Source organism: Canis lupus, chromosome 12, assembly GCF_003254725.2.
Source record: "Canis lupus dingo isolate Sandy chromosome 12, ASM325472v2, whole genome shotgun sequence".
NCBI classification, from domain to species: Eukaryota; Metazoa; Chordata; class Mammalia; order Carnivora; family Canidae; genus Canis; species Canis lupus.
The window spans coordinates 42,461,997-42,471,547 of NC_064254.1; the positions used below are offsets into that span (position 1 = coordinate 42,461,997).

Sequence of the window (9,551 nt, forward strand, 5' to 3'; positions counted from 1 at the left end):
GAGCTAATCAAAGTGCTTCATGTCAAAATTAAATCTCACTTGGGAACCTAAACCACCTGTTTTCATAGGGAAATGGTGCTGTGAATGACTTTCCCCATGCTTCTTTAGGGAAATAATTTCTTTTTCAGGGCCTTTTTGAAGGCCAGAAATATCCCAAGCCGTACAACTTGTACATTAGTTTGGGAATAATAGTCAAACTTTTTATTACTTGTATACTTCTTAGCAAGCAACAGGCTTTTATAGTTTTTAACTTTTCAACCCTTTTTATTCTATAACATTTAATTTTATTTTCAAGATAATTCTGGTCAATGTGCAGTCCTAATTTTAAAGAAAGGCTAGATGATTTTCCCCAAGTTTATATAGCTAGTTATGGAAAAATTAAAGTTAGACTCAGTTACTGTAACCCGGGGGTCAGCATCTCTTTTTCTTGGCCACACTGTTTAATCTTACCTTTGTGTGAATGGATTTAAATGATCAATAACAAATAGTTCAGTTTGAAGGCATCCTCTAGCCACACAGAGGGTCATTTGTGTAGACTACATTCACACTTGTAAATGTCTTATGAAAGCATCACTATTCTACTGTTAAGCATCTTATAAATGTAATTTCCTAAGGTGTTATTTTTAAGAATATTTATTTGAAGTCAATGACCTCATAAAAATAATTTTATTTACTGTCACAGATCAGTGAGCTTAGGAAATTCAGTATACAAACAACAAATATGATAAATAGATGTACATCATTACTCCTGAAATCACAATTGATCTAGATTGTTTTTTAATAGTTCTTCATCAGAAAGATTAGCCAGTATTTTCTCGTGCTGCTCTCAGTGCTGATTATGCCATAAGTTCTTCCTGTTTTGACATCTTGGTGAAATGCTTGCCGTTTCATTCAATGTTGTAAGTCCATGGACCAGATATTTTCCTTACTCCAAACAAAAGAGACATTCAGAAGTTGCATTAGTTTGGCAAAATGTAAACTAGAAATATACATATATTTTCAAAAACTAGAAAATATGAATAAATAAACCTATTTTCCCTAAAGTAATATTTGTATTATGAGTTTTTCCTTCTGTAAGCTTGTACTAGAAGAATGTTTAACTTCTCTGAAGAAAATCTTGATGTTTACTTGTGGTACCTGTAAAGCTTTGAGAAGGGTCCAACGGGGGTGGATATAATAAATTATCTCTCTTTTCTAAAAGGAATTTGGTCAAAAATATTCATGTACCTTGTGTGAAAAAGGAAAAAAAAAAAAAGACTATCTTTTATGGGTAGGTATAGCCAGCTCATTCTGATATTTTTTTCAGCCAGTTCTTAACTTGTACCTATGTTGGTACATCTGACAGTTGATTGGTAGTTAATTTCTCTTTTCCACTGATTGTTGGTTTCTTTTATATGAGCTTTGAGATTTTAGAGATATTTAGAAATAGTATTACCCATTTTGCTAACACTATTTTGATATGCCCAAATCAGAAAGAGCATGAACAGGGGGAAGGGCAGACAGAAAGGGAGGACCAGACTCCCCGCTAAGCAGGGAGCCCCACTAAGACTAAGCTAGCTGGATCACAGGACCCTGAGATTGTTACCTGAGCTGAAGGCAAGATGTTTAACTGGCTGAGCCACCTAAGCATCCCAAAAATGTTTTCTTTTTTAACTATTACAATGATGAACATTTTTAAAAGACAATTTTTAAAAAATTGTGCAAACTGACTCTTTTGAACTCTGACTTGAAAATCCTGGGTTCCTTAAATAAAATAGGAGTGAGGAAACTAGCTTCAGAGTTTCTGCAGGAGGTGGGGAGACGCCAGGACACCTGAACTTATTCTAGCAATGTAGGATAAAGGAAATTCAAGTTTAATTTCCAAGTAAAAAGAAAAGCTTCAGGATGCTATGAATTGGGCATTGCTTGAGAAAGTGTAGGGGGGGGGGGAAAGAGCAATCAGAGTTATTGATATCTGAAACATGGGAGCTTCTGACTGGAGAAGGTTTCTAATAAGCTACAACTCCAGCAGGGGTGCTAGGTATTAAAACAGAGTTTGGACTAACACATGATTAACTAGCCACAGTTTAGATAAGTAAGATATCTTTAAAGGGCAACAGAAAAACTGCCCTCCAGATTTTGAAATTTGTTATTACTCAATGAAGTGAGTAAGTGTTTAGCATAAAGCAAGTGACGTTCTTAATTTTTCTTAGCAGAAAGCCAGAATGGAATATTAAAAGAGTAAAAAACAGAACAAAACAAAACAAAGCATGGTGGCTGAGATTCTTTGACCCTGTATCATCCCTGGCTTCCATTAAAATTCTGAAAACATTTATTTTTTCCTTCACTGGCATTAATTTGGCCACCACTTCCCACTCCCATCTATTTAACATGAGATCTATATAAATGGTAGTTCAGCTTCCTCATACTGACTAAGAATGTATGGCTTTGGTATGTGTTAAAAAATAAATGCTTTAAGCAAGTACTTTTGACTTGTCTGGTTGTCTTCTACTCTTCTCCTTATATGTCTTTGAACATCATCAATGTCCTTTTGTGGGTTACAGGACTTGTTGAGGAGGTCAGCATACTCAGAAGTGACACAGTCGCCTTGCATACTGCTGAGCACTGGAAATACCTGCAAGGTGAGTCCATTTCATACTCAGAGTAGTATATCCATATTTTATATTTATTATTTGAAAAGTAAAATCAATAATCATAAGATCATGTTAAGAATAACTTCAATTTTATTTTAAAATTTGTAAAAACTGTATTTTTATGTAGTACATTGCAATGTATTCTATTTTGTATGTTACAACTCTAGACCACATGAACAGATAACTTTATTTCTGACACCAAAGTAATTACCCTTTGCATATTGAATAGGTCATTATTTTGCATCACATTTTCTTCATAAATCAAAGAAATTGAGTTATCATGACTAATTCTTAATCTACTTTCTGTCTAAAGATAGCAAACATTTGGACTAGAAAAATTGAAAAACAAGGTCATTATTTAGATGTTTTATCTACAAGATAATAAACAGCCAGATGTCTAGTTAAAGTTTTTGTTTTTAAATAGGGCAAAATGGAAATTTCAGTTGTCTTCTAAATTTAATTAAAGATCAGTGTGATCAAAACATTTACTCTGGAACTTGCATTTTCAATTTTGAATGCCTGTATTGATCAAATTAACCAGAGGCTTTACAACTTGCACCTTATGCTACACTCAAACATGGGTAGCCAGAGCATTCAGCAACCCTCAGTCCTAATCTAGTCCACTGCTCCCCTTATGTCTGAATTAAAAGGGACGGGGATGGGGGAGATTGAACATAGTTGTGCTGGAAGGTGAGGGTATGTGTGTACACATGTATTTTATATCTCCCCTAAATTTTCCACTAGATGTTTGTTCTTTCACTCATCCTTTCTCATCTCCCATTTGTTAATACAAATGCATGGCTACTGAGTCAGACTAATGCTGTCAGCCAATATATTAGCCTACTTTTTTATGAATCTTTAGTTTGATCACTGGCGCCTGAAAATCAACTGACAAATAATCTAGATTAAATAGCCTAAATATGTTGTGTGTGTCTGTAGTAAAAATTCTCTATTTAGGATGATGTTTTCAGTTGAAAAATGGCAACTTTAAAGTTTTAATAAATATCCTCAATGCTGTTATGAACTAAGCTTCTAATTTTACAGATCATTTGATGACTCATTTTTCTGAAGCCCCAGTTACATATGATTAATGGGGTTTTATTTGGGATTTAACTTTTCTCTCTTTTATTTGTTTTTCAACACTTATGGGAATCTTTCAGAAACTTCCACCACTGTTCTGTTTTTTAATCAAGTGGAGTATGAAGGCTAATCAATTTTAGATTTCAAATTGTGCCTTCATACATGTGATACAAAATTAAAAATATACCATTTACTTTTATGAGGATGTTATGTTACTACTTACTGAAATTCTTTTTTTCTTTTTTTTTTTTTTTTTTTTTTTTTTTTTTTTTTAGTATGCTCCATACCCAACGTGGGGCTTGAGTTCATGAACCTGAGATTAAGAGTCACATGCTCTATTGACTGAGCCAGCCAGGCACTTCCTTAAATTCCACACTAATGAATGTTTTGATCAAAATTTATATTTCTATGTTTAGGTCTGTTTAGTTCTTCAGCAATCTGAGATATATGGTGGTCATACATATACTGTAGAAGATTTTAAATCTGTTTAGTTCTTCAGAAATCTAAGGTATATGATGGCCTTAAATCTACTGTAGAGCATTTGGATTCCTTCTTTAGCTTATTTCTCTCTGACTGAAATTTCATATTGGTCATTGTTAAGTTATGACAGAAATGAAATACATGGGATTTAATTCAATATTCACAAACCCACAGAGATATCACCTTACTCTCCCACTTAAAATTAAGGCTTTTGCACACTTAGTTAAAAGCACTGACCATAGATAATCAGTTTTATAAAATTGAAACATAAGTTAATCTCCCAAAGTCTAAACACAAATGTGATGTCTCACTGAAGAGCATTATAGTCTTAAACAGTTTTAAGTCTCTTGCCATGACTTCTTATCTGTCTGTATGGTTTCTTTTATCTTTGGCCTCAGTCCAGGTTACTTTCATTTGGAGCTGATGCCACTTTATTTTTTTTTAATTAATTTTGGCTAATAAATGCCTACAATATATTTTACTATACTTAATTACACTAGGAAATTGGACTTTGATTACAATTAAGTAGAACATTTCAAATATAATATCATTATAGCATAAGTTGGCCCAGCATCTGTGTTAGATTACATTATCCAAACACATGAAACAGTCAAATTTCTGACTTGGTCAACCCCTGCAGGCAGGGATCTGCTGTTTTTTGCCAGTTGAAGTCTGTTTCCTGATTATTGCTCTCACTGTCAGTGGGTCATCCTCACAATTCCATAAATGCTGTTGAACTCCCAGCAGTTTCCTATAGTTCTTATCTGTCAACATTATTCAAGAATATTACTTTAAACAACAACAAAAAAAAAAAGAAAGAAAGAAAAAAAAAGGAAAAGAAGAAAAGGCTGTTCTTACAGAACTTTACAAACTATTTTCAATCAGGATTTAGGTAATAGCTCAAACTGTAGCCCCAAAGTATCCAGTTCATTTTTTTTTTAGATTTTATTTATTTATTCATGAGAGACAGAGAGAGAGAGGGGGGCAGAGACACAGGCAGAGGGAGAAGCAGGCTCCATGCAGGGAGCCTGATGTGGGACTCGATCCCGGGTCTCCAGGATCAGGCCCTGGGCCAAAGGTAGGGCTAAACCGCTAAGCCACCCGGGCTGCCCCATTTTTTTTTTTTTTTTTTTAATAAATTGTACTTCAAAGACACTTGGTCCAGTAAGAAACTGGGTTTGTTCCCAAGGTCTGAAAGTGCTAGAGATCAGCTGTCCATGTTTCTTTAACCTTATGGCAAGGCTGCCTCAGTTAATGCCACGTCTTCCTTTTATTCATTTCTTGGGAAAGTCAATGGCTGACGTGGAAATAACTGAGCATGTATAAGATTATACTATAAAGTGGGCTTATCACTCTGCATTGTGATCAAAGAACCCACTGACCTGTGGGTGACTAAGGTGGCAACAGTGGAGACAAAAAGAAGAGGGAATTCACCAACATAAATTTGTCTTCAGATACATGGAGATGGAAGAGGTCACCTTAGAAAGCATATAGAGAGAAGAGACAGAGTTCTGTGATGTATTTTATTTCAAGTATTATATTCCTGTATTTGTATCCTGACCTTTAAAAATTATTTGCAACTTATGCAGAGCAAAAATATAAAAAGATTGTACCATTAACATAGGAAAATGACAGATAAGCAGCAATTTTTTTGAAGTATACATATAAAAAGAATTGGAACATAAACTGAGGGTCACTAGTAGTTATTTCTCTCACCTTTTGTCTGGATGTTACTTTTTGAGATCATTGATGTATCTGTAGCAGAGATTATAAACAAATTAACAATATTTATAAAAAAAGCTGTATGCAGGGGAGGAAATAGTAAACTTTATTCAGTCTTCATTCCTTCTAAGAGAGAAAGTTCCTTGGTCAATTCTGAGGTAACATTCTAGCTTTGCTGAACTTTTTCACAACAATTTGATCTCTGCTCAGTTTAATGTATTAAAGTCAGCACCATACAACTAACTGTTCAAAAAACTTACAATATCACCACAGTGAGTAATAATAATGTATAGTGTCTTAAGTAAAATGTTTTATTTTGTCTAATATGGGATATAATGACCTATCTTACAGGAGGTTATCTTAATAAGAATCACTGTCCATACCTACTTAAGCAGCTTGGATTTAAACTATTTGGAAGAAGTCTTTAACCTGATGAGAAATAGATTTATATTAAGTCACTGAAACTCAGAAACTTGCCTTGGAAAGAAAGGGTGCATGTCGTAGGCTATTAGCAGATGCAGAAATCCTTTAATTATAAATAACTCCCTTACCTGGGGAACTTTATACTATGCTGATGAAAGGCTGAATCTAATAATGCTTTTTATTTTACAAACACATAGGCACACACACACAATCTATGAACGTGTTAAGAGCCATAGGTATAAACAACCCATTTACAAATTGCTAGATGAGACTAGCATTTACTTCCTACTCCCTCTGCCATTTGAAGAAAGCCAATTTACTATTTCATCACCTTTCTTCTTCCTGGGATTCTTTGTCTCAGTTGGAAAAATACATCTCTCTCCCCTCCTTCTGACAGACACCTGTCTTGCTTTGTGGTAGGTGACAACCAAAGACCACAATTGTATTTTAATAGTAAATCCTTAAAGATTTACTGAGTCAAAGGAATGAGTCTTTAATTATAGAAAATTAACTTCTAGTAGGAGCTACTATAGTTGCTACTTGAAATGCCTTCCCCATTGGTTCTCAGACCAGACTACCCAGGTACCTTAACTGCATGTGCTGAATATCCATACATTTTGGTAAAGCCACCCAGAGAGCCACGCCTGACCCAACTAGTTGTGCTGCTGACTCTACTGTAAAGTCATTCCTGTGCCAGGTGAACTATAAAATTTCAGCAGGTAAGGAGCCGAAGAAAGTGTAGCACCACGATTTTCAATCTGTTTCTTCATTCTCAAACCTCACAAGGTCGAACCTTTCTGCAGAATTTCAGTTTGGCTTTTATTCACTGAGGAAGTCTGGTACACATAAAAGCTTCCTCTTAGTGTACAGATAAGATTAACAGGCTAACAGTTCTTTGGGTAAGTAGAATTAATTATCAGGAAGCTGTTGATAGTTCATTGTTGACCTGTAAAAACCTAGTAAGAATGAGGTAAACTAAAATAATAGGTCCATTTAAAGTTTGGGTCATATAAGACGTCATTAAAGATCAGATTATTTCAGCAAAGAAAATATTATAGAGAGCTCTCCTTTTAAAGGAAAATAGTTTTTCTGCTGGAGAACTTCCAAACCACACCATTTCAAAACCTAAACACTTCAAACCATTGAAAGCTAATGTTTAACTGTCTGGTTCTTGTCTTAAAAACCTTTTCCCTCTCAGTAATTGGTTTTTGTTGAAATCCAGGTGTCATCTGGCTTTTAATCCCAATTATGTTACTTTTGCTAGGCCAACATACTTTCATTGCCCAGGGGTTACTTTTTTATACCCCACATAGCTTAGAGTGAATTCTACCCTAGTCTGTGTGATTAGGAGAAGTAGTAATCAGCATTTTACTAGAGTTGAGGAAAACAGTAAAGAGCAGGGCTAGTCCAAGACATGATTGTGAAATGTCTGAAATTGTTAAAGCCCATGCCTCCTAATTTGTCATTTAACTCTTTTGTGCCCTAATCTTTGTGAAATCTTGGTCAGCCAAGAGCTATATGATCCCTCTGAGCATCAATTTCCTCTTTTGGAGGATGGACTGAGACTATGTGTGATACAGTACACAACATATGGCCTAATACATAGTACATGTTAAAAAATTATTAGGTCATCATTCTCATCTTCATTAACATCTCTTAAGCTCAAGACTAAGGGATATTTAATACTAATAAATATTTATTTATTATTTTTATTTATGATAAAATATAAGAATTTTTTCTGTTAATAATTTCATTCTTGAGGACCGGAAAGCTTTCCAAACCTGGAAGAATGTGTCTTTAGTTCTGACATTGTAGGGCCCATAGAAGAAGAAATGTATTAGCTTGGGGGAAGCTTCACTGCTCTACAGTGATGCTACCTGCTTGTTTGTTAGACTGCATTAGGCTGGCCTTGCTGGGGGAGAGGGAGAAGATTGTGCAAGTTGGGCATGGAGGCCAGCATATGGGACCTGAATGCTCATACCAGAGCCAGAGAGCCCATGTCCCAGTTAGTTCCAAAACCATTCCCCTGGCAGCCCACAGATCTGGATCCTCCTACCTCCCTCCCACCATCAGCCATTCACTAAAGAGTCTAATCAGTGCATTTTTAAATGCTATGGTGGCAGAAGCAGGTACCAAATTTGAGAGATACAAAGCTTATACAATTATCGGGGCCTTCTTTAGTAGACAGGATGCAAGGTAATAAATAATAAATACAAGGGTGAATAGTTAGAATAAAACAAATCACAAAGTAGACTTGGAGTGTATTTAAAAAGATGGTAAATATCACAAAACATCACAAAATCCATAAAAACAATGTTAATCATCTTCCTGACACACCCTGTAGTGGGTCCCCCCCCCCTTTTTTTTTAATTTTTAGGTTGCTTACTCTGATTGTTCCCTTATGTACTTCCTGATAGAAGAGAACTTGTGAGTTAACATGGCATCAGAGAAAACCAAAACCTTTGTTTACAATTTTATATGTAAGATGGTTTGAGGGGCACCTGGGTGATTCAGTGGTTGAACATCTGCCTTTGGCTCAGTTCATAATCCCGGGGTCCTGGGATCAAGTCCACCTTGGGCTCCTGAAGGGAGCCTGCTTCTCCCTCTGCCTATGCCTCTGCTTCTCTCTCTGTGTCTCTCATAAATAAATAAATAAAATCTTAAAAAAAAAAAACAAAAAAAAAAAGATGGTTTGAAAACTTTCCACAAATGAGCTTCTGGCTCTGAACATCTCAAACTTTTTTCCTCCACCATCATCCACATATTTGTCATTGTAGGATAGGCTTATATTTTCATTACAACTTCTAACTCTGTGTCTTCATTCCATGACCTCAAGTTAGTGGGCAGTGGGAGTATTTCTGAAAATTCCTGCTTGAGGACAGGTAGCAATAACTTAGCTGTACCTGGAAGTGAATTCAGACCACATAAATACATTTCACTAAACTCAAACTAGAATGATCTTCCATTCAATTTCCCATTAGTCAGAAACCCAAAATGAACATAGCTAATCTGTGGACACCACTCAATACAAAGAGACAGGGAGAGAAATTTGATATGGGAGGAGATAGCAGTCTTCACTGATTGTGATTAAAATGTTTTACTTTTTCATATTGTGCCTGTGTAAATGAGAGTCCCTTGAAAATTTAAAGTTTTTTTAGCTTCACAGAAAATCCGTATCTGCACAGAGATATTATTCTGACGATGAAGGAGAGG

The 9,551-nt window shown here is 35.4% G+C and overlaps 1 long non-coding RNA gene across 1 annotated transcript; it reads right to left on the reverse strand.

Moving 5' to 3' along the window:
* Positions 1-647: 647 nt before the first annotated feature.
* LOC125752246 (uncharacterized) lies at positions 648-2,597 on the reverse strand. The gene is made up of 2 exons (XR_007401261.1): positions 2,466-2,597; positions 648-924 (listed from the first exon to the last, which is right to left on the reverse strand). It is a non-coding gene; the product is annotated as an uncharacterized LOC125752246 (long non-coding RNA).
* Between the last annotated feature and the right edge of the window lie 6,954 nt (positions 2,598-9,551).